General features: G+C 47.2%; 1 long non-coding RNA gene across 2 annotated transcripts in view; it reads left to right on the forward strand.

The window, feature by feature from the left end:
• LOC126998898 (uncharacterized) overlaps positions 1–24,197 on the forward strand; it is a 160,249-nt gene that overhangs the window by 67,839 nt on the left and 68,213 nt on the right. The window contains exon 4 of one of the 2 annotated variants that reach the window (XR_007753064.1): positions 6,909–7,005. The exons of the other annotated variant lie outside the window; for it this stretch is intronic. This is a non-coding gene — a long non-coding RNA (uncharacterized LOC126998898). The remainder of the gene's footprint in view (positions 1–6,908; positions 7,006–24,197) is intronic. 2 annotated transcript variants of the gene reach the window in all.

Consider the following 24,197-nt stretch of genomic DNA (forward strand, 5'->3'; position numbering starts at 1 on the left):
CCAGCACAAAGATCCACTCATCCTCCCTTCTGAACGCTAAAAGCAGTGATGAAGAATATTACATGAAAAACAGGAACAAAAAAATACTCACGAGTTATTCATTGAAAATGTTACTGGTAATCGTTTAGCTCTTCAGAACATAATCCATGAAAGACCTGGGATGTGTAAGATACTTGAAGCCTTTTTTCTGTCACAAGTACTTCGAATCCTTCATTCGTAGTGTCTACTGTGGCGGGGGAAATGAAAAGTCCCTCACTCACACACACTTTACATGATTTACGCAAGATGTGTTGCATGTGTGATGTGTGTGATCAAACTGAAGAAGGAATGAGGAATGAAAGAGGAAAGCAGAAGCCACGATCATACAGTGGGGAGTCATTCTTGCCTCATGCTTATTGAGAATGTCGTGATGGCAACATATAGTATCCAGTAGGCTACTACTACCCATCACCCTGATAGAGCTACACGCTTATATCATCCTTGGAACTGCACGTCCGTGCCCTTCCTATTGTGAATGTAATCTCCTCTTTCCTTTTTTACAATGCCAGCCTTGGCTCCTTCCCTTCCCAGCGGACACGCGGCCGCCAGCTGGTCTGTCAATCCGTCCACTGTTGACCAAGGGCACAAGGCCAGGTCTTTGGGGCTGCCGGGGCACACGACGGCTGTCCCTGCTGAGGTCTGCTGCCCCCGCCCCTCATCCGAGCCCGAGCACGACAATGAACTTATAAAATTACTTCACACATTAATCTTTCAACAATTAAATGCCTGTGCGCTGTGCCCCTTAAAACATTCTACTGAATATGTAATCGGATTCTTTGCACTACATGCCGGTTCCGGTTCCCTGTGGCTAATACTCCACTCAGGATACTGCATGGATAAAACATGCCTTGGACAACTGTACCTCCAGTATGTGTCTCAGCCACCATGATCTTACATCGCCAGCCACCCAGCGGGGAAAGCAGGTGGTGGAGTGTGAAGAGGGGGGAGGAAAAAAAAAAGGGGACCGCCTCACGCCACCCGTCCCCCGTCAAGACCTTCCTGTGGCCATAACATCGATTGTTGCGTCTGGTGGGGCGTGACGTGCACGTAACGGCCGCACAAATAAAGCATATGGAGTCAGGGCCGCGGGCTGGCGTACCGCGGCGGGGAGCTGCCTTCGCCACAATTTTCAGGTACGCTGTCAAACAATGGCCGCCAGGGACCGTCCCGAGGTTGCAAGACCACCACCATTTTTCTCGGTGTATGGCGTCATAATATCCTAACCGACGTTTAGGAGGGAGCGGAGAAGAAAAGAAGGGAAGGGAGAGAAGGAAGGGGAAGGGAGAGAGAAAGGCAGGGGAAGGAGGTGGAGGAGCAGGTGGCCACGAGGACTCTCCCATCGGTATTGTCAGGGTCCGCGGCTAGAGGGCAGCACCTTCCGGACACACTCGATCAGTCAGGCTTTCCAAGATATGAGGCACCGACAGCAAGAGTCACGGCAAGATTGAGGGTGCGTGTAGATAGCAATGAATCACATGCGGAGCGGCTGCGTTATGAAGCAGGACAAGCTGCGTTTGAAAAAAATGTTTTACGTTAAAGTTTTTCGCTCACTGAAGTTCCTGATGCTGATGATAGTGATGATGATGGTGATGATTATATGCTACTATAGTGTACGATCAGTTTTAGTATCTGTATTGTACAGTATCAGAAAGTGTGCTCTACCAAAACCCTTCCGATTTGACCTGATTACCACTCCCACGACGATCTCAACTTGTGTGATTCCCTTCCCCGACTACCTGCCTGACACTAATCAGCTTTATAGAAGGGAGATCAGCGGCATAATATTCAGTATGCTAAAAAAATTCGAGCCAAGATAACCAGTCTAACACATTTCACCCTTAACAACATTAATATATGTCGACATACGAATCTATTCATGTATGACTTAACTTATCATATCAACGCATCAGTAAAACATTGAATTAGCCGTTACCATTAGTTTCCCTTTTCCCTTGACATTGTTAAAACCTCATAATATACTCAGAGCCTTCTTCTTTCCTCTCCGCCCTAACCCTCATCAGTGTTATAGCAGTGCGGCTTATAACAATGTGTCGCTAACTTGCTTCACTTCTCATTATTTTCACACGTTATTGCTGCCTGTCAGCCCGGAGACGTGACACCCTCAAAACCGTCGCCATAATCAATTAACGCTTTCAATCTCACTCTGTATCCTTTCCTTATGGCATCAGTGGTGGTGGTGGTGGTGGTAGTAACATTTGTAGTTGAAGAAGTGGTAGCTGCAGTATTCTTTCACACACGTCTACCACTATCACTAACTACACTGTTCTTCTTCCCTTTCCTCCTCCATCACCAAAATCCAACACATACATAAACCAGCAACCCCTACACTCAAAACTACCACCCAACCACCACTCCTTATCCTCCCTACCACCTCAACCCCAACCACCAACTACCACCGCCACCTCACTCCATGCCCCTACCAACCCATCCTCAGCAGCCCCTCCACCACCACCACTCACATCCCCCTCAACCACATTAAACATCCCACACATCCCTCGTTATTCATCACCGCACACACCTTCGTCCCCGGTAAATCCCCTCTTTTATTTTTTTTTTCTAATATCCATCTTCTTCCTCCACCATGACCAACCTATTCTCTTCTTCATCCCTTCATCCTTTTATCGTCCTTCACTATCATCCTCGTCACGTTCCCTTCCCCTTTCCTCTCTTTACTCTCCTCCATTCTCCTCCTCTTTCCACCCTGACAATTTTAACCTCCTCCTCCTCATCCTCATCCTCCTTGCTTCTCTTCTTCTTCATCCTTCACCGTCGACACGTCCTCTCCCTTTCCTTCCCTTTTCCTTCTCTTTCCACCATGACCATCCTATCTCCCTCCTCATCTTCCTCCTCATCCTTGCCGTTCATCCTCTTCGTCCCTCACCGCCCTCATGTCCTTCGCCGTCGCCCTCATCACGTCCCATTTCCTTTCCCTTCCCTCACTCTCTTTCATTCTCCTCTCTCCACCATGACCATTCTATCTTCCTCCTAATTCTCATCCACATCCTTGCCGTTCATCCTCTTCGTCCCTCACCACCCACATGTCCTTCGCCGTCGCCCTCATTACGCCCCCTTTCCCTTTCCTTCACTCACTCCTTTCTCTCTCCTCCATGACCATCCTATAACTCCACCCTCATCCTTGCCGTTCATCCTCTTCGTCCCTCACCACCCACATGTCCTTCGCCGTCGCCCTCGTTACGCCCCCTTTCCCTTTCCTTCACTCACTCCTTTCTCTCTCCTCCATGACCATCCTAACCTCATCTTCATCCTTGCCGTTCATCCTCTTCGTTCCTCACCGCCCACATGTCCTTCGCCGTCTCCCTCATCACGTCCCCTTTCCCTTCCCTTCCCTCACTCTCCTTCCCTCGCTCCCTCTCCTCAGGGCTGCTCACCGGCCGTGAAACCCGGTGCCCGAGGCTGGCTCTTTGTAGTCATTCTGAGGGCAGGACCAATTCCAGCTGGCATTCCTTCATTACCCAGCCCGACGTGACCTGATCTCTCAACCGCTCTCCCTTCTCTCTCTCTCTCTCTCTCTCTCTCTCTCTCTCTCTTGCTCTCTCGGATTCTGACTCGCTTTCTATGTCTTTGTGTTATCGGCATATGCTTCCCCCTGCCTCTTCGTTCCGTCTGTCTTTCTCTTTTCCTTACGTCTGTCTGTCTGTCTGTCTGTGTCTGCATGTTTGTTGTTGTTAGAGAGCACACACACCCATATATGTGACCGTGTGTGTGTGTGTTGTCAGCGTGCTTGCCTGTCTGTCCGTATGTCTGTTTCTGCTTGTCTCTGTTTCTGTCTGCGGCTCTCTCTCTCTCTCTCTCTCTCTCTCTCTCTCTCTCTCTCTCTCTCTCTCTCTCTCTCTCTCTCTCTCTCTCTCTCTCTCTCTCTCTCTCTCTCTCTCTCTCTCTCTCTCTCTCTCTCTCTCTCTCTCTCTCTCTCTCTCTCTCTCTCTCTCTCTCTCTCTCTCTCTCTCTCTCTCTCTCTCTCTCTCTCTCTCTCTCTCTCTCTCTCTCTCTCTCTCTCTCTCTCTCTCTCTCTCTCTCTCTCTCTCTCTCTCTCTCTCTCTCTCTCCTCTCTCTCTTTCCCTCTTCCTTCCTCTCTCTCTCTCTCTCTCTCTCTCTCTCTCTCTCTCTCTCTCTCTCTCTCTCTCTCTCTCTCTCTCTCTCTCTCTCTCTCTCTCTCTCTCTCTCTCTCTCTCTCTCTCTCTCTCTCTCTCTCTCTCTCTCTCTCTCTCTCTCCCCTGAGGGACAGAAATCTTTCTCACCCTATCGAACCCGACCAGGCCCGACCCGACCCCCTGCCTCTTCCCTCTTCCTCTTTCCTCTTGCCTGCCTCTTGCCTCTTCCCTTTTTCTCGTCCTCCTCTTCTCCTTGCCTCCCGACCCTCGCCCTCGCCTTCTCTCCCTCCGCTGGTGTCCTTTATTCCCTTTTTCCTCCGTTGTTGAATTTATGGTCTCATTCCATTCCTTTCCTTTTTTTCTTTTGCTTAGGGTTTCCGATTTGTGGTTCTTTTTTTCTGTTAGATATGTATATAAAAGGAATTTGATTTTGTTATTATTATCTTCATCGTCTGTGGTACTTCCAATTGGTGGCGTTCAATGGCCGTTCATTCACAAACGTATCTATTTCCCTTTTAATTAAACGTTCATTCCGTAATTCCGTTCATCGGGAGTCCGTGTCTCCGGTGCGCGGCGCGGGGCTTCCTCCTCCCCGTCAGTCACCCGCCTGAGCCTGAAAACACACTTCCTATCGGAGGCTCGGCGGCGGCGCGCGGGGCCGCCTCCTTTATGTTCGGTTATCACGAGGTATCAGGTGGGGCGGCGCCAGGGTGAGTCAGGGCGAGAGACCCCCACAGGCGACCCACTATAGCGATTGTCAACGATATCAGAACTTATTTGCAGGACGGGATAGCATTATGCCTTTCCCCTCTCCCTTCTCTTCCTCCCTCCCGCCCTCCCTCCTTCCCTCTCCCCTCTCTCTCCAGGTGCTGAATTCTGAAGTGACAATGCTAAATTTCGCTGCGGAAGTTACGTAAGTGTGGAGCGCCGCAGTGCAGGAGAATCCACGCTGCTTCGCACGACTTTCGCCCGCACGCCCGGCCGCGGCATAGCACTGTCTTTCAACTTGTCACTGAACTCTGAAGTGACAATACCGTAGGCTCGTTATAGGATGCAATTATCGCGCCTCTGTAGTATGGCCCAAGTCTCCGCGAGGATGCAGGGGGCGCTGAGCCTGGCGTGGGCGTGTGTAGCACTGTGCTGCCGCCGACCACACAATATGAACGGCGGGCCAATCATAAACATGGCGGCACAAAGCCTCGCCGACCGCCTGTCAACCGGAGGACTCGGACCAACAGCGTGCCATCCCTGCGCCTCCATACCATCGAGATCCCCGGCGATAAAGCACACGCGCATGATCCATAGGGGCCGTTAGCCTTAATGCGGCGGCGGGGGCAGCACTTGGGGCCGCTGCCCGGAGCCTCCTTACGGCCGCCAGACCCTGACGTTAGGGAAATGGTTTTCAGATAACTCGGGGGCTGCCCTGCGATATTGAATATTTTGTTTTCGTATGTCTAAACGATTTCCTGAAGCAGCTCGGTCCGGTGCAGGCGGCGGCGGGCCCCTCCACGGCGCCCACCGAGAAATTTCACGGAGGGCAATGGTGAGGGAGGTCGATAATCGATAATGAAGGTAAAATATTGGTTGTTGTGGAGGAGCGGCCACCATGCATGGATGGTTCCAGGCCGCCATTGGCTCGCGCACGCCACCACTCTCCCTTCCGCCCACCCTCCTCCTCTTCCCTCACTCCCGCCTTCCTCCTCTCTCTCCGACTTTCCTTCCTTCCCTAGCGCTCATCCTCGCCTCCCTTCTCCTACCCACTGAGCACAACCTCTCGCCTCCCATCACCATTCCTCCTTCCCCTCATTCTCTCCGCCGCCCATCACCACTCCAGCTTCCCCTCCGCCCTCCCCTCCTCCCTCCCTTCCTTTCCCTCGCTCCAAATTCAATTGTCGGCGTCCAAGTTCCAGCAGTGGTAATTTATTTACTTGGCAGTATTAGATTAGAGCAGGAGTTTTGGTGGTGTGCGCGACCATGGCGTGCGTGCGTGCGTGCGTGCGTGCGCCTGGTGCTGATGCGGGGAAGGGATGAGGGTGCTCGTGTCCCTGTGTTTCTGTTATCCACGTCCGTCTACACTTGTTCCAGGCAGGAATTTTGCACCAAGAGTGGCGGGGATGCTGTGTGTGTGTGTGTGTGTGTGTGTGTGTGTGTATCTGTGTGTGTGTGTGTGTGTGTGTGTGTGTGTGTGTGTGTGTGTGTTCAGACTTCGTGTGAGTAAACTAATATGATTTACTGGCAAATGAATGATACAATAGATATATAAATGTAAAAATGCTTGAATGGATGAGTTAATAAATATATAATACGTAGATGAAATATAAATAAAGAAGTAGGTATATTAAAAAAAATAGAAAAATAATAAAAAGTGAAGGGTAAAATTACTATTGTAAATATAATTCTAATGATGATGTTGATAATAATAATAATAATAATAATAATAATAATAATAATAATAATAATAATAATAATAATAATAATAATAATAATAATAATAATAATAATAATAATAATAATAATAATAATAATAATAATAATAATAATAAAAACAATAATAATAATAATAACAATGAAAATATAAATAGCAATAACAACTATAATAATAATAATAATAATAATAATAATAATAATAATAATAATAATAATAATAATAATAATAATAATAATAATAATAATAATAATAATAATAATAATAATAATAATAATAATAATAGTGATAATAATATTTTTTTTTTTTTACAGCTAAGGAGACAGCTCAAGGGCGCAAATAAAAAAATAAAAAAAAGGCCCGCTACTCACTGCTCCCGAACAGAGGTTAAAGGAGTGTCCAAAATCAGAGGTCAGTTTCGGGAGGAGAGGTGTCCTGATACCCTCCTCTTGAAAGAGTTCAAGTCGTAGGCAGGAGGAAATACAGATGAAGGAAGATTGTTCCAGTTTACCAGCGTGAGGGATGAAAGAGTGAAGATGCTGGTTAACTCTTGCATAAGGGGTTTGGACAGTATAGGGATGAGCATGAGTAGAAAGTCGTTTGCAGCGGGGCCGCGGGAGGAGGGGAGGCATGCAGTTAGCAAGTTCAGAAGAGCAGTGAGCATGAAAATATCGATAGAAGATAGAAAGAGAGGCAACATGGCGGCGGAATTTGAGAGGTAGAAGACTATCAGTATGAGGAGGAGAGCTGATGAGACGAAGAGCCTTTGATTCCACTCTGTCAAGGAGAGCTGTGTGAGTGGACCCCCCCCCCACACATGAGATGCATACTCCATACGAGGGCGGACAAGGCCCCTGTAAATGGACAGCAACTGTGCGGGGGAGAAGAACTGGCGGAGACGGTACAGAACGCCCAGCCTCGAGGAAGCTGATTTAGTAAGAGATGAGATATGAAATTTCCAGTTGAGATTTTGAGTTAAGGATAGACCGAGGATGTTTAGTGTTGAGGAAGGTGATAGCTGAGTGTTGTCAAAGAATAGGGGATAGTTGTTTGGAAGATTGTGTCGAGTGGATAGGTGGAGATATAATAATAATAATAATAATAATAGTAATGATAATAAAGATAATAATAATAATTACTGTTGTTATTATAAATATTAGTATCATTATTATTACCATGGTCATTATAATAATTGCTATTATCATTTCAAATATTATTATAATTAGTATTATCATCATCGTTAATGTTATCATAGTTTTTAATAAATGATACTTACAAGTTAATAATCAGTATCTTACTCTTCACTAATTTTTTTTTCTACAACACCAACGTAGTCCCTGGAAGCTGAAGTACCCATGAGTACCTAAGTGCCACACGTACCCACTAAGAGGAAAACACCAGACATATAAACCTTAACAAAAACTAACGGTTACGAAAGAGAAACACGTAATTACTTTAGCGCGGCGGTTTGCGAGGATAATTCTGTTTGAGGTGTTTGCAGGGGTAACTTTGGCCCTCGAGGGTACACAGTTTTGTTTCACTTCCTCGCCTTAACTCTCCAGGTCCTGTTTGTCCCTTCACCTGCTGATGCTACTCTCCTTGCCCCCCGCCCCCCAATCCCCCCAGCTACCCCCCCCCCACAACACACAACGCGACCCAGCAGACCAGACACCCGCTCCCCACGCCCCTCCCCTCCTCCCTCCGACCTTCACTGCTATTGTTACACTCTTCCCCCCATCACATAGAACACCTCCCTTAGACCAGACATCCTCAGCACCCTCACGTCCCTCGCCACACCCCCTCTCCATCACGTTCACTCCCCCAAACATTTTTACGTCTTTTTATTTTTTTTATTTTTAGTCTTTAAAAGGCGTGGTCCGTTAGCTCGTCTTAGCCACATACATATTCGTTCCTTTTCCCATTCTCCCCCTCGTCTCTCCCTCATTATAACATGTATTAACATGTTTTAGTATTGTTTTTCACTTTTTGTTCTTCATGTTATTTCATCGTTTTTTTTCTTGTCACTCAATCTGTTTCTTCTTTTTTTCTCTTCTTCTTCTTTTTCTTTTCCTTTTTCTTTTTCTTTTCTTCGTCGTTTTCTTCTTCTTCTTCCTCTCCTCCTCTTCTGTATCCCCTCTTTCTCCTCCAAACTCTCTCCCACCTCATTCTTCTCCTCTTTCCTCTACCACTCTTCCTCCTATCCAACTCCTCCTCCCCCTCATTCTTCTCATCTTCCTCCTCCTCCTCCTCCTCCTCCTCCTCCTTCAAGACGGGACCTCCTAAGGGACTCTTCCCAACATTCCATTTCCAATATTTTGATTCGTCAACTGTCCTCTCGTAGCAGGACCATCAGCTACAAGGATGCTGGAGGAGTAAGAAGAGGAGGAGGAGAAGGAGAGGGAGGAACAGGCGGAGAAGGAGGAGGAGGAAGGGGAGAGGAAAGAGAGGAGGAAGGGAAAGGACTAACGAAAGGTGAGTGTATTGATAGCTACGAGAGAGAGAGAGAGAGAGAGAGAGAGAGAGAGAGAGAGAGAGAGAGGGCAGGAGAGAGATGACGGAGGGATTAATGCTGACAGGGAGAGGGGAGTAATGCTGACAGGAGGAGAGAGAGTAATGCTGACAGGGGAAGGAGAGTAATGCTGACGAGGGAGAGAGGGGGTGTGCTGGAGAGGGGTGTAATGCTGAAGGGGAGGGAGTAATGCTGACGGGGGGAGGGAGGGGGAGTAATGCTGACAGGAGGGAGGGAGTAATGCTGACAGGGGAGGGGAGTAATGCTGACAGGGAGAGGGAGTGTAATGCTGACGGGGAGGGAGGGAGTAATGCTGAAGGGGAGGAGGGAGTAATGCTGACGGGGGGAGGGGGAGTAATGCTGACGGGGGGGAGGGAGGGGGAGTAATGCTGACGGGGGGGAGGGAGGGGTAGTAATGCTGACTGGGGGAAGGGAGGGGGAGTAATGCTGACGGGGGGGAAGGGAGAGTAATGCTGACACACAAAGGGAACACAAAGGAAGAACAAACAACAGCAGACCTGCTGGTCCTTTCGAGGTTGTTTGTGACAAGCTACACTAACTATCTAATCAAAGGTGGAAGATGAAGGACAGCAAAGGCGAAGCTCCTCCCCCATCCCTCCAGCCAAAGCTGGCAGGAAAGGAAAAAGAACCATGCAGCATGGAAAAACTGCATGGAATTTATGTAGGAAAGAGGAAAGAACTACCATTACTGCTACCACTAACCGGGCAATAAAAGCGGACAAGGACACCAGTATTCGAAAGAACTTAACGTTATTACGACAATGAGTAATATCTTAGTTGCTGGTTGGATTCAAAACACTTGTCTAATCTATTCTTGAAGGCCGTAACTGTTGTACTATCAACGACATCACAAGGTAGAGAGTTCCAAACATTAACAACTCGATTGAAGAAGAAGTGTTTAGCTTCGTGCGACGAGAATCTTTTACCACTTATCTTCAAATTGTGATTTCTTCTTGTTCTATTTGATCGATCAATTGTAAAGTAATCTTCCGCATTAATATCATTGAATCCTTTGAACATTTTAAACACTTCTATTAGATCGCCTCGCATTCTTCGTTTTGATAGGCTGAATAAATTTACTTCTTTAAGCCTTTGTTCATATGACAAATTTCTCAACCTAGGAATCATCTTTGTTACTCTTCGTTGGACCCGTTCCAACTTTTCTATGTCTTTCTGTAGTAGGGAGACCAAACCACAGTACTCTGGAACGAGGTCGAACCAACGAATTATACAGTTTAATATTACTTTTCCGATTTATTATTAAAGACTCGTCCGATGAAGCCAACCAATTTGTTTGCAGTTTTAACTACCTCTGAACAATAAACGGGGAAGGAGAGTAATGCTGACGAGGAGGAGGGAGTAATGCTGACAGGGGAGGGAGGAGTAATGCTGACAGGGGAGGGAAGTAATGCTGAAGGGGGAGGAGGGAGTAATGCTGACAGGGGGAGGGAGGGAGTAATGCTGAAGGGGAGGAGGGGAGTAATGCTGACGAGGGAAGATTGGGGAGTAATGCTGACAGGGGAGAGGAGTAATGCTGACGGGGGGAAGAGGGAGTAATGATGACGGGGGGGAGGGAGGGGGAGTAATGCTGAAGGGGGGAAGGGAGGGGGAGTAATGCTGACGGGGGGGAGGGACGAGGAGTAATGCTGACGTGGGACGGGAGGGGGAGTAATGCTGACGGGGGGGAGGGAGGGGGAGTAATGCTGACGGGGGGGAGGGAGGGGGAGTAATGCTGACAGGGGGAGGGAGTAATGCTGACGAGGAGGAGGTAGTAGTGCTGACAGGGGAGGAGGAGTAATGCTGATGGGGGAGGGAGGAGTAATGCTGACGAGGGAGGAGGGGAGTAATGCTGACAGGGGAGGAGGAGGAGTAATGCTGACAGGGGAGGAGGGAGTAATGCTGACAGGGGAGGGGGAGTAATGCTGACGGTTGGGAGGGAGGGGGAGTAATGCTGACGGGGGAAGGGAGAGTAATGCTGACAGGGAGGAGGAAGTAATGCTGACAGGAGAGGAGAGTAATGCTGACAGGGGAGGAGGAGTAATGTGCTGACGGTTGGGAGAGAGGATGAGTAATGCTGACGGTTGGGAGGGAGGGGGAGTAATGCTGACAGGGGAGGAGGGAGTAATGCTGACGGGGGAAGGGAGAGTAATGCTGACAGGGGAGGAGGGAGTAATGCTGACAGGGAGGAGGAGTAATGCTGACAGGGGTAGGGAGTAATGCTGACGGGGAGGAGGGAGGGGGAGTAATGCTGACGGGAGGGGAGTAATGCTGACAGGGGAGGAGGGAGTAATGCTGACAGGGGAGGAGTAATGCTGACAGGGGATGGGAGGGGAGTAATGCTGACAGGGGCGAGGAGGAGTAATGCTGACGGGGGGAGGGGGAGTAATGCTGACGGGGGGATGGGAGGGGGAGTAATGCTGACGGGGGCGAGGGAGGGGGAGTAATGCTGACGGGGGGAGGGAGGGGGAGTAATGCTGACGGGAAGGGTAATGATGGTTTGAAGGGGAAGGGGAAGAATGGAAGTTGACGGACCATTACAAAGAGATCCATCCAACATACATACATACATACATATATTACATCCATCCATCCAGCGATATGTTTATACATTATGTTCATACGTATATACAAACATGGCGTACACGTGCCTTTAACAAAAAGAAGGAAGGAAAAGAGGAGAAAAGCAATTGAATGTTTTATTAAATAGAACGAAAGGAAGGAGAGGAAGAAAGCAAAAAAAAAAAAAGAAAGAGTGAAAGAAAGAAAGAATAAGAAAGAAAAGTGTAAAAGGAAAACAATACGTTGGAAGATAAAATATTTCAAGTTAAACACAAAATATGATAATAATTAGAATAAGAGAGAGAGACTCGCTCTCGGGTAAAGGTCGTGGGGTGAGAATGCCCTACAGAGAGCTCTTGTTCCACGCTAGGCTGTCCCTAGATTCCCTCCCCTCCTCCCCTCTCTTCTCTCCTTTCCTCCTCCTCTCCTCTCATTCCTTCCGCTGTCCCTTCTCCTCCCGCTGCTCCCTCTTCTTTCCTCCTTCTCCTATCTTTCTCCTCCGTTCTATCACTTCTTCTTTCCTTTTTCATCCCTCTCTTAAATCCGCTGTCCCCTCTCCTTTCCTTCCTATCCCTACTCTTCCCGTCTATCTGTTCCCTTTTCTTTCCTCCTCCTCCCCTCTCTTCCCTCCACTGTCCCCACTCCTTTTTTCCCACTCTCCTCTCTTCCTCTCCTATTTCACCTCTCCTCCTCCCCACTCTCCCGTCTCTTTCATTCGCCCTGTCTCGTCTTCTTTTCTCCTTGCCCCCTCTTTTCCATTCGCTGTCCTCCCTTCTTTTCTCCTTTTCCTCTCTCTTCTCTACGCTCTGTCTCCTTTTATTTCCTTCCTCTCCCTACTCTTTCCTCCGATGCGTCCCCTCCATTTTCACCAGTTCCCCTCTCTTTCCTCCGCTCTGTTCCTTTCTTTCCTCTTCCTTCTCTTCCCTCGCATCTTTCCTCTCCCATCTCTTGTCTCCGCTATATTGTCTCCTCTTCTTTCCTCTCGTCTTCGTCCTCGTCCCCTTCTGCTTCTCATTCTCTGCCTTTATTCCACGTCATCCTTCTCGCTTTCTTCCTGTCTTAATGTCTTAACTTCGTCATCGTCGTCATCCTCCTCCGTTTGTTTATCCTTCACCTCCATTTGTTTATTGTTTTTCTTTTTCTCTTCATGCTTCTGTTCCTTTCATTGTTAACCCCTTTTCCTTTTCCTCTAATAACTATCGCTCCCTCTTTAGGTCATCTTCATATTTCTTGTCCTCTTCTTTCTCATCTCTTTTATCTTTCTGTTGTTCGTTTGGTTTCCCTGATCTTCTTTCCCTCTCTCCTTTTCCTTCCTTACGCTACTGTCTTCCATTTTGTCTTCCTTCATCATCCCATCTTTCCATCTGAGCGGCTTTCTCTCCTTCGTCTACCTCTCTCTTCCTCCATGATATTTGCCTTCCTTCCTCTTTTTCCTTCTCCTCTCATTTTTCCTTTTCTCCCTTTCTTCCATCTTCATTCTTCTATTCCTCAGCCATCTTCCATTCCTCCCATCTTAGCAGTCCTCCTCCTCCTCCTCCTCCTCTTCCTCCTCCTCCTCCTCCTCCTCCTCCTGTCTCGCCTTTCTCCTCAGTCACACAATATTGCCTTTTTTTACTCGTGACATGAGCATTTTCTTTCTATTTATCTCTCTCTCTCTCTCTCTCTCTCTCTCTCTCTCTCTCTCTCTCTCTCTCTCTCTCTCTCTCTCTCTCTCTCTCTCTCTCTCTCTCTCTCTCTCTCTCTCTCTCTCTCTCTCTCTCTCTCTCTCTCTCTCTCTCTCTCTCTCTCTCTCTCAGATTATATGGTTTCTCTTCAATTGACGTCTCTTCTGAATTAACTAATCAGACTAACAAACAAACGCTGCTTACTACTAACCAAAGGAACAACCATAACAACAGATCATAATTATATATCCCGAGAAAGCAAACGTTATAATATCTTACTTTCCACAGTTATTTATTTCATTCCCACCTTTGCTTATATATCATTACAACTAATATCCACAGAAACCACTAGCGTCACCCCCACCACCATCATCATCACCACTACCACCACCACCACCAGCACTCGGAATAAGACTAATCCTACCACCATCAACACCACAATTATCGATATTAAACATTTACCACCGGCACCAACATCATTAGTCACCACAATTACTGCTGCCGCTAGTCCCATAATCACCGCCACCACCACCACCATACCTGCTATCACGATTGACACTATACTAATACTCATACTAATACTAATAACGTCACCAGCAGAACTATAGTGTCGTTGCTAGCATTGTTCTTAGCGCTATTTCGTTGCCGTATACACTAAACTTAGGAGCACCGAGTATATAGCGGGCTTTTTTTCTACTATTGTTTCCTTTTTTTGTGTGCCCTTGAGCTGTCTCCTTTGTAAAAATAAAAAATAAAAATAAAAACATTTCACCAAGCACTATTTTCGTACGTAATCTCGTGCTCGTTCATTCGTGCACATTACTTCCGTACCTTTGTTTTCATTTTGTCATTCTTCCTCATACTCATTTTTCACACTTTCAATTCCATTCACACTTCACTGCTTCCATGCTTTCATTCTCACTGTCATTTTTTTTTTGTCATATGTTTTCTCATACTTCCCATTCCGTACATTCTACTTTTTTTCTCTATAATTTCGCTGTCATTGATCCACTTTTTCATACTTTCTAATTCTTTTTTGCCATACCTGTAGTTTTATTCATTCATACTTTTATTTTCGCGGACAATACCTCAATCCGCTTCAACATCAGTTTATCTTGGCGCCACTCTACTGCCTCGTATGGGAATAATATTACATTTTCCTTATCACTTCGTCCCTTGTGCCAAACCAGCATATTATTATTCTTGTCATAATCTATCAATAACGATTCATACTGACGAGGCATCAAGCAGCTCTACCCTTCTCTCTTTCTTCCCATCTCTTTCCCTCTATCCTTCTTTTTCTTCCCCTCTCTTACTCCCTCTCTTTCCCTCTCTGTTCTTGTCTTTCCCTCACGCCTCACATTCGCCTCTCTAATCCCCGTTGCAGCGCCGGCTTACTCGTGCTCTTTACTTCCCCGTCGTGTCAGCCCTGTGTTCGGAGGCTCGCTTTCTCCCCTCTAACACACATTCGTAATCTTGTCCAATTCTGAAAGTGAGTTCTTGCTCTTTCTAGGTACCTCCCCCAGTCCCTTCCCGCCCTCTCCCACCATCTACCTCCTCCTGTTCGTCTTTCTCCTCCTCCTCCTCCTTCTCCCCCTTCTTTACTATCACCACCACAACCTCCTCCTCCTCTTCCAGTTCCTCTACCTCCCACTCCTCCTCCTCCGCTTAGACCTCCTCTCCCTCCATCTCCGCCCCCCTCCCCCTCTTCTTACTCATCTCTTTCGACTTCCCTCCCGTTCGTTTCAGTTATCGCCGTTGTTCTATTGTCCTTTTATTTTCACACTCTCCTTCCCCTCCTTCCTTCCTTCCTCCCTCCGTCGTTTATGTTCCCCGTCTCCGTCCGCGGCACTCAAGCGATTCAATTATAGCATAGCTTGAGTAATCGCCGGGTACTCAAGCAATCTCACTTAATGCAAACCTCTGACGCCCCGTCGCTAAATTTACGAGGCCGCGAAGGTAAACTCTCCTCTGGGGAGGTCAGGCCGGCTTCGGAATGGTTTGAACCGAGAAAAACTCCTCTTGGTTAATGTTATTGCCTCCAGAAGCTCGGGCTCCTCCTGAAATGGACCCGCCGGGTACGTAATGGACCCGGCGGGTACATAACGCTCGAGGCGGCGGGAAGCAATGCTCTCAGAGGTGACACTGGACCCGGCGGCGGCTTTATCATCCTGTCCCCATCTCGCCATTACACTCGGATTATCGCGCACCCCATCCACTGTTTTCTTCATCCTCGCCTCGGCGCCGCCGCCGCCGCCGCCACCCTTGCCGCCCCCAGCACCCCGAATCTCTTGTGATCGCCAAAAGGGAGGGTCTTTGCGCGCCCCGTTTGTTTAAGCCGCCCTCAGATGTAGCCGTCTTTAATCTCTCGACCTTTTTCTTTTCTCTTTTTTCCTTGCCTCGTTTCTGCGTCTGTTTTCTCCTCCTCGTGTTTCTGGGGTGATCTTTTTTCTTGCTTTCTTTCTTACTTTTACTCGGGTTTTGTTTTGTTTTTCTTTCTCTTCCGTTTGCCCGCCTCGCTCTCCTCACTCCCTTGGTTAGACAGTGTGTGTGTGTGTGTGTGTGTGTGTGTGTGTGTGTGTGTGTGTGTGTGTGTGTGTGTGTGTGTGTGTGTGTGTGTGTGTGTGTGTGTGTGTGTGTGTGTGTGTGTGTGTGTGTGTGTGTGGTTGTTCAAGATTGCATCACTCTCTATAATGAACTCTCCTCCCCTGTGTTCTCTGTTCAACGGCGCCACACACACACACACACGTCACTTAATGCCTCTTGACCTCCCCCCTCCCCCCTTCCCCCCCTTTCAGGCAGCCACAAAAGGGACAGAGTCACAATCAGCGGCTCATAATTCCCTTCCTTCTCTTCTGTTTCATTGCCTCTCGTTCGAAGCCACAAGAAAGGAAATAATCCTCTTTGTAAGCTGTGTGTCTCTGCCGCCATCGCTAGGAGCAGTCTTTAAATATGTTTGTGAATGGGGAAGGATGCTATTTTGATATTTTTGTGTGTTATTGTAAATGAACACACGCATACATTATATAATCATACATACATGCATACGTACTGTTACACAGACAGACCGAAAATGACACAAAAACATACAGGAGCATAAAGTAGCGGGCTTTTTTTCTTTAATATTGTTTTCTTTTTTTTACGCCCTTGAACTGTCTCCTTTGCTGTAAAAAAAAGAAATAAATACGTATATAAATATATACATACATTACATTACATACATACATATACTAAGATAAAATAAAGAAGAAAGGAAAAAAAAAGAGACCAGACCAGAATAAATAACGAACAGACGGAAAAGCAAAACAACAAATATTAAAAAAAACACCACAAAAGAAAGAGCATGAAAAAGCACAAAAAATCACCACAAAAAACAAAGGAAAATGAAGCCAAATCAAATGCAAATAAAAATGCACGTGTAACATTACGAGAACTTATGTCTGCGTTACACCACCTCTGGAAGACGCGGAGAGGGGGGAGGGTATCAGTCATCCACCTATCGTCATCCACCCACGCCTCTCCGTCATTCCTTACCTCTTCAACCCTTCGTCACCCCTCACCCTACGCCATATTCCCTCACCCATGTCGCATCCTATCACCTTATGCCTAAAACGCCATTCTACCTCATTTTTTATTCTAGTTCTTCCTCTTGTTATTCTTTTTTTCCCTCCTAATCCCTCCTCAGACCACTTTATTCCCTTTCTCGTGTGCTTTTTTCTTGCATCCAGTCACTCAGCCAGTCAGCCATAAGCATCCTCCCCTTTCACTGGTTCTTCCCGTATCCACACATCCTCCTCCTCTTATCCCCTCTCACCCCCTTCAACCACTCCAATCCAGTTCTTAAGACTTCTTTTTTATTGTTTTTGTATCCGTACAGCCATCCAGTAACATATCCATCCAGGGAGTCAGTTAGAAAAAAACATTGCCATTCCTAATTATTCTACTTTCTATCCTCTTCTTTACGCCACTATATCCACTCTCTTCATGTCAGCCAACCATCTAGTCAGCAGCCAGCCGGTCAGCCATATATCCAGTCAGCCAGCCAGCCAGTCAGTCAGCCATCCACAGTCTAAGCTTTTACTTGTTAGCTCTCTCCAGTATTCCAAACACATACACTCCATCGTTTTTCATCTCTCTCTCTCTCTCTCTCTCTCTCTCTCTCTCTCTCTCTCTCTCTCTCTCTCTCTCTCTCTCTCTCTCTCTCTCTCTCTCTCTCTCTCTCTCTCTCTCTCTCTCTCTCTCTCTCTCTCTCTCTCTCTCTCTCTCTCTCTCTCTCTCTCTCTCTCTCTCTCTCTCTCTCTCTCTCTCTCTCTCTCTCTCTCTCTCTCTCTCTCTCTCTCTCTCTCTCTCTCTCTCTCTCTCTCGCCTATTATTGCTAACTTGCATATCGGGACTCAAATTTCCCTTCATCCATCTATCAATCCATCTCCATCCTCCTCCTCCTCCTCCTCCTCCTCCCCATTCTCCGTCTCTGCCGACTCTCCTTCCTCTCGCTCCTTCTCATCTGCTTTTCCCCTGACCCTTCTCTTCCTCCTCCCCTTCTTTGCTTTGATTTCCTAGATATTTTTGTCTTTCATTTCATCACCAGATCGTTTTAACTCATTTTTGTTAATTTTCCTCTTTATTTTAGTTGTTTTTATTTCTTGCTGCTATTCTTATCGTCTTCTTGCGCTCTATTCTCTTCCCTTCGATTCTCTTATCTAATTCTTGTTGTTTTCGATTGTGTATTACCTCACCATCTCTTCTTCCTCCTCCCTCTGTTTTCTTTATTTTCCTCCTCCTATTCCCCAATGCCATTTCGTTTCTCCTTTCCACTTCCTCCAACTGGTAATTATTGTCCTGTCCTTCACCTCCTATTCACCCTCCTTTTTCTTATCTTCCTCCTCCTACTCTTCGTTTCTCCTTTCCACTTCCTCCTCCTGGTAATTGTCCTGTCCTCCACCTCCTCTTCACTCTCCTTTTCCTTCTTTTCCTCCTCATCCTATTCCCTGGCTCTCACACATTCCCGGTCCCGGTCGCGACCGTCCCCGATGAATCCCGATAAGCCGATCGGGGACTGACCGCCGACAAAATAGGCAATAATCCGTGGACCGGCGGCTTACCGCCAAGCCGGCGGTTTACCGGCGGTAGACCGGCGACCATATACGATTTTCGATTTCTCCGACCGGCGACTGCAGCAGGTCAGTCGGCGGTCGACCGCCGACCTACCGGCGGCAGACCTGCGGCACATCGACGAGCAAACACTTTCGTTGCCACACCCAGTTGGAGGGGTATATAAACACCCGTCCAGGTGTTTTGATAATTTTGAGACTGCTTCCATTTGCCAAGCGACTGCTCCTGCATCTGAATTGTAGTAATCACGCAGGTGATCACGTACACTCTTTGCTGCAAGTGTTGCAGTGTTGCCTCGTAGATTCCGCATTGGAGTCAGCTCCGACACCTGTTGACGCCACCTACCACCAGCTACAACCTCAACACCCATTCATTCACCCATCTATATAAATCAGCTAACCAGTTATTCAGTCATCTTTAACTCAGCCATCCAACAATTCAGTCATCAGCCATCTATAATCCAGCCATCCAGTAATTTATTAACCAGTCACTCAGCCATTCAGAACACTTGCTCCTTGTACTATTCAACCAACTCCTCCTCCTCCTCTGTGAACAAGTTGATTTTGTTTCGCTCCTGCGAAACATTTAATGATGGTGTAATCTGGTCCTCTGCCATTATTTGATCTGCAAAGGTCTTCTATAGCTGTGGGCATGTTGCTTGGGCGTAGAGACGCGTGCCGGGCGGTTTTATATGTTTATCATAAACAGCTTCATACCTAAATTAATTCGTGTGCATAAATCTCTCTCTCTCTCTCTCTCTCTCTCTCTCTCTCTCTCTCTCTCTCTCTCTCTCTCTCTCTCTCTCTCTCTCTCTCTCTCTCTCTCTCTCTCTCTCTCTCTCTCTCTCTCTCTCTCTCTCTCTCTCTCTCTCTCTCTCTCTCTCTCTCTCTCTCTCTCTCTCTCTCTCTCTCTCTCTCTCTCTCTCTCTCTATATATATATATCTTTCTATTTTTTCTCTCTTTCACCCATTCCTCTTCCTCCTTTCTCTCATCTCCCTCTCTCTCTTCATCCCTCGCTCCTACCTGTTCCTCCTCGTCTTCCTCCATCCTCCCTTGCTAATCCCCAGGTCAGACATAGGTGTTCACTCGCGGTCTACCGCCGGTCTGCCGCCGGTCTGCCGTGGGTGTCGGCGGTTGACCGCCGGTCGACCGGCGACATTTTTCAACACAGCCGGTCGACCGGGCGCATCGCCGATATCTTTGAAAATTTTTAAGTTGGCCGGCGGTGGTCGGCTGCGTCTACGGTCCTCAGGGTCGACCGGCGGTAGACCGGCGGACTGCCGCCGACAATCTCCGATCTTACAGCCGGTCGACCGGCGACCGGCTTATCGGGAGTCATCGGGGACGGTCGCGACCGGGACCGGGAATGTATGAGAGCCTTCGTTTCTCCTTTCCTCTTCCTCCTCCTGGTAATCGTCCTGTCCTCCACCCCCTCTTCACCCTCCTTTTCCTTATTTTCCTCCTCCTCCTTTTCCCCTACCCTTCGTTTCTCCTTTCCTCTTCCTCCTCCTGGTAATCGTCCTGTCCTGCATCTCTTCTTCACCCTCCTTTTCCTTCCCTTCCTCCTCCTCCTTTTCCCCTACCCTTCGTTTCTCCTTTCCTTTTCCTCCTGTTAATTGTCCTGTCCTCCACCTCCTCTTCACCCTCCTTTTCCTTCTTTTCCTCCTTCTATTCCCCTACTCCTCGTTTCTCCTTCTCTCTTTCTCCTCCTGCTAACTGTCCTGTCCTCCACCTCCTCTTCACCCTCCTTTTTCTTCTTCTCCTCCTTATCCTGTTTCCCTATACCATTTCGTTTCTCCTTTCCTCTTCCTCCTCCTGGTAAATGTCCTGTCCTCCACCTCTTCTTCACCCTCCTTTTCCTTCTTTTCCTCCTCATCCTATTCCCCTATACCATTTCGTTTCTCCTTCCCTCTTCCTCCACCTCACCTTCACCCTTCTCTTTCTTCTTTTCCTCCTCCTCCTATTCCCCTACCCTTCGTTTCTCCTTTCTTCTTACTCCTCCTGCTAATTGACCTGTCCTCGACCTCCCTAATGCATTTTTTTTAAACCGCCGCCCCATTCATCAACGTTTTATCTGTCTCTCATCCATTATTCGTACACTGAAAATAGTTGTTCATTCTCCTTCCTTCTCGCCAGTTACCTTTCTTTGCATCATCTCTTTCCTACGCGTCTGTGTGTGTGTGTGTGTGTGTGTGTGTGTGTGTGTGTGTGTGTGTGTGTGTGTGTGTGTGTGTGTGTGTGTGTGTGTGTGTGTGTGTGTGTGTGTGTGTGTGTGTGTGTGTGTGTGTGTGTGTGTGTGCGTGTGTGCGTGTGTGTGTGTGTGTGTGTGTGTGTGTGTGTGTGTGTGTGTGTGTGTGTGTGTGTGTGTGTGTGTGTGTGTGTGTGTGTGTGTGTGTGTGTTGTTAAGGATGTAATTGCCTGCTGCGTTCGTCTATCATTTTGTCTAATTGTACCACTTCGTTTCTCTATTTCAGTATCGCTCCAGGTATTTCTATTTCTATTTATCTCTCTAAAATTCAATCTATCTACATATTTACTTCTGTTTACCTAACTAGTCAACTTACCTTTTTAATTATCCATCTATGTAATTTTTTCTAACAGGCACTATCCATCTATCTATCTATATATCTATCCTTCTTTGTCTACGTATCCTTTCCTTCATATCCTCCCTCCTCTCTCTCTCCCTCCAGCCTCTATCTATCCAATGTCCCTCCGTGGCAGTATCTCTTCGCTGGAGGAGGAGGTGGAGGAGGACGCGCGGCCCCCTGATGAGCGCGTCTCCTCTGCCTGTTATTATATATCAAATAGATAATGGGACGGGCCTAATGAATAGATTAGTGTACCTTGAATATTAATTAGCGCTCTAAGTCAGGGGCGACCTATTTACATAGCATCCATCTCAGACCTGTGATTGCGGAGGATCTGAATCAATTGAGGTCCCAGATACGAGGAGTGAATCGGAGGGCCGGGCCGAGGAAGTGCTATAAGGGGGAGGGACAAGATGGGCGTTATTCCTTGAGGGACTTAAGGGTGGTCTCGGCCTTATGGTAGATGGCGCTGCGTCCTCTCTTCTCCCGAGGCCCCCAATTCGCAGTACCGGGGGCATGTTAGTGATATGTGCGCAAGGTGACAGGGGTGAAAGTCTCGGGGTTGTGCAGGTGTTGGTGGCCGCAAAGGGGAAGGAGACGTGTCGCCAGGTGGTACTCAGGTGTGTAATTCATCGGAGACTCGCTTTAATGCAGGTGTGGCTGTTGGGACACCCAGACGCTCCCTGCCCAGCGACGGCTGCTGATGCTGATGCTGATGCCCTCCTCCCTGTTGCCCCCCCCCCCCCACACACACACACACACACTCACACTCACACACACACACACACACACACACACACACACATACACACATGGCTCATACGGTTGCATATTAACGCAATCATCATCATCATCATTAGCTGCACAACTTTCATCTCGCTCCACATATTTGGCGGCCTAGTTCACGGCGGAGAGGAAAGAACGATTAACATAAGAGGAGGAGGAGGAGGAGGAGGAGGAGGAGGAAGAAGAAAAAAAACGAAAATGTAGGGAAGGAAGGAAGAAAGTAAAATTAAGGAAAGAAGGAAGATCGGAAAGAATAAAACAGTGAAAAAATGCAAAACAATGATGCAGATTAACAAATAGATTTCATGTACGGAAAGAAATAAGAAACAAACATGAAGAAACGCAAACGGCAGGTAAACAAAGGTAAGAACACATAGGAGAAAACGTTAAGACGGAGAAAGGAGAATACTATATAGAAAGAGACCACAATCACCACCACCACCACCACCACCACCTTTACTATACTAGAGGCAACAGAAGCAGAAGCAGCAGTAGTAGGAAGAACAGGAGGAAGCAGAGAAGCAAAATGGAGACCAGGGATAGGTAGATATGTATAGAAAGACACTACAATCACTATTCCCACGATCACCATCACTCTCAAAATCACCGACTGCGAACGCGATAACAGCAACAGCACGAGTAAACGAAAGTGGAGGAGAGAAAGAGGAAGAAGAAGAAGAGGAAGGAGGAGGAGGAGGAGGAGGTGGAGGTGGAGGAGGAGCAGGAGGAGGAGGAGTCTCACTACCAATCTGGCCCTCCACGCTAATATCCAGAATCATGATAGATTGGTTTCCTAATCATGCTCGGGGCTGAGGGATGAATTCTGGGGATGAGTCCGCGGCTGAAGGAGAGGAGAGAGGAGAACGGAAGGAAGGACGGGGACCATAGGCGGGGATAGGACTCGTTGGGGACTTAGAGGCAGGGGGAAAGGGGGGGGTCTTGTTAGGGCACACACACTCACGTACATTCTTGATTCACGGGATTGCCTCGCCTGCACAGATTGACGAAAGAGATGCTGCAGGGTTTGTTTGTTTTTTTCATGTACGTGTGTGAGTGTATGCATATGTGCGCGCGCCTGTGTGAGTTTTGATGGTATGACGTACGCAGGGGAGGGTGAGGGAAGGTGTGAGGTACATAGAGGGGGAGGGGGGGTGCGGCAAGGTGGATATAATAAGGCGGGGGTATATACATTAGCCGCCTTCAACCTGTGCGCCACAAATGAGGTGCGCGCCACGCTGATTACCTGATGCTCCTTCACATCCACGGTCGCTCTAACAAGCTGCCACAGACGGTTTCTTTTTAATTCCCTGACACACACACACACACACACACACACACACACACACACACACCAAATCATTTCAACTCCACTCTGAAGGAAAAAATATATATACACCGAGGCAACAAAATTAATAAGGGCGAAGCTGGTTTTGAGTCGTCTCGTTTAGGAAGAACCACAAGCTTATTCGCCGCCGCCGCCGCCGAAGCCAGTGAAGGGAGAGCTAATATATTTCCCGGTCTTGAAAACACGCGGGAAAGTGAATAAAAAGGGCTCCTCGTAATCAATGACACAAATAAACACGGCGTAAGGGAGGATTATTAATGTTCTGCTCATCAAATGGTTGTGGAGTGACTGCCAAAGCTCTCATGGTAAATATAACGCAACAATATGGCTCTTTCCTTTTCCGGTGATGATTTATTCTAAGTCATCTGTTTTCTACACGGGAGCAGGGTGTTGTGATCTCTTTATATATATTTTTTATTTATATCTCTTTTGATCTAGTATTTTTATAACTTTCTTTTATTTTCATATTTCTATTTTTTTATCTATCCTCTGTATTCTGTATAAAAGGAGGATGTTGAGAGCATCCATTTCTATCTTCTTTATATCTGGATATATTCATGTTTTCTATCTGTTTCTTCTTTTCTTCTTTTTTCAACCTATTTCTTTATAAGTCCAGTGTTCCGAGCATCTACTTTCTCCTCTTCCCGTAAAAAAGAAACTGCAGGCACGTAACAAAACTACAATAAAGTTTATAACCGTAGAACAACTAGAATATGAAGTAACTAAGAATTGTCATGTTCTTTATCTTGTTCGTGAACACATTTATGTTGCTTCCGACCGCATTAGAAGCTCTCCCATTCGAGGTCATTTCTTGAGGTAAGTTCTAACCTCGTCAGTGTGCGAGACCTTGTTCCTTGCAAATATCATTCAATGAACCATTTTTACAGGTTAATGGCAACATACACATTAGCTTTCTCCATTGGTAATAGCACGACACATACGCCAAGAAAAAGGGAATTGAAAGTTAAGCGTATGGAAATGAAGCAGAATTTAGGAACTGGCACTTTTTTTAATGTTTT

This window comes from Eriocheir sinensis, chromosome 15, assembly GCF_024679095.1.
Source record: "Eriocheir sinensis breed Jianghai 21 chromosome 15, ASM2467909v1, whole genome shotgun sequence".
NCBI lineage: Eukaryota > Metazoa > Arthropoda > Malacostraca > Decapoda > Varunidae > Eriocheir > Eriocheir sinensis.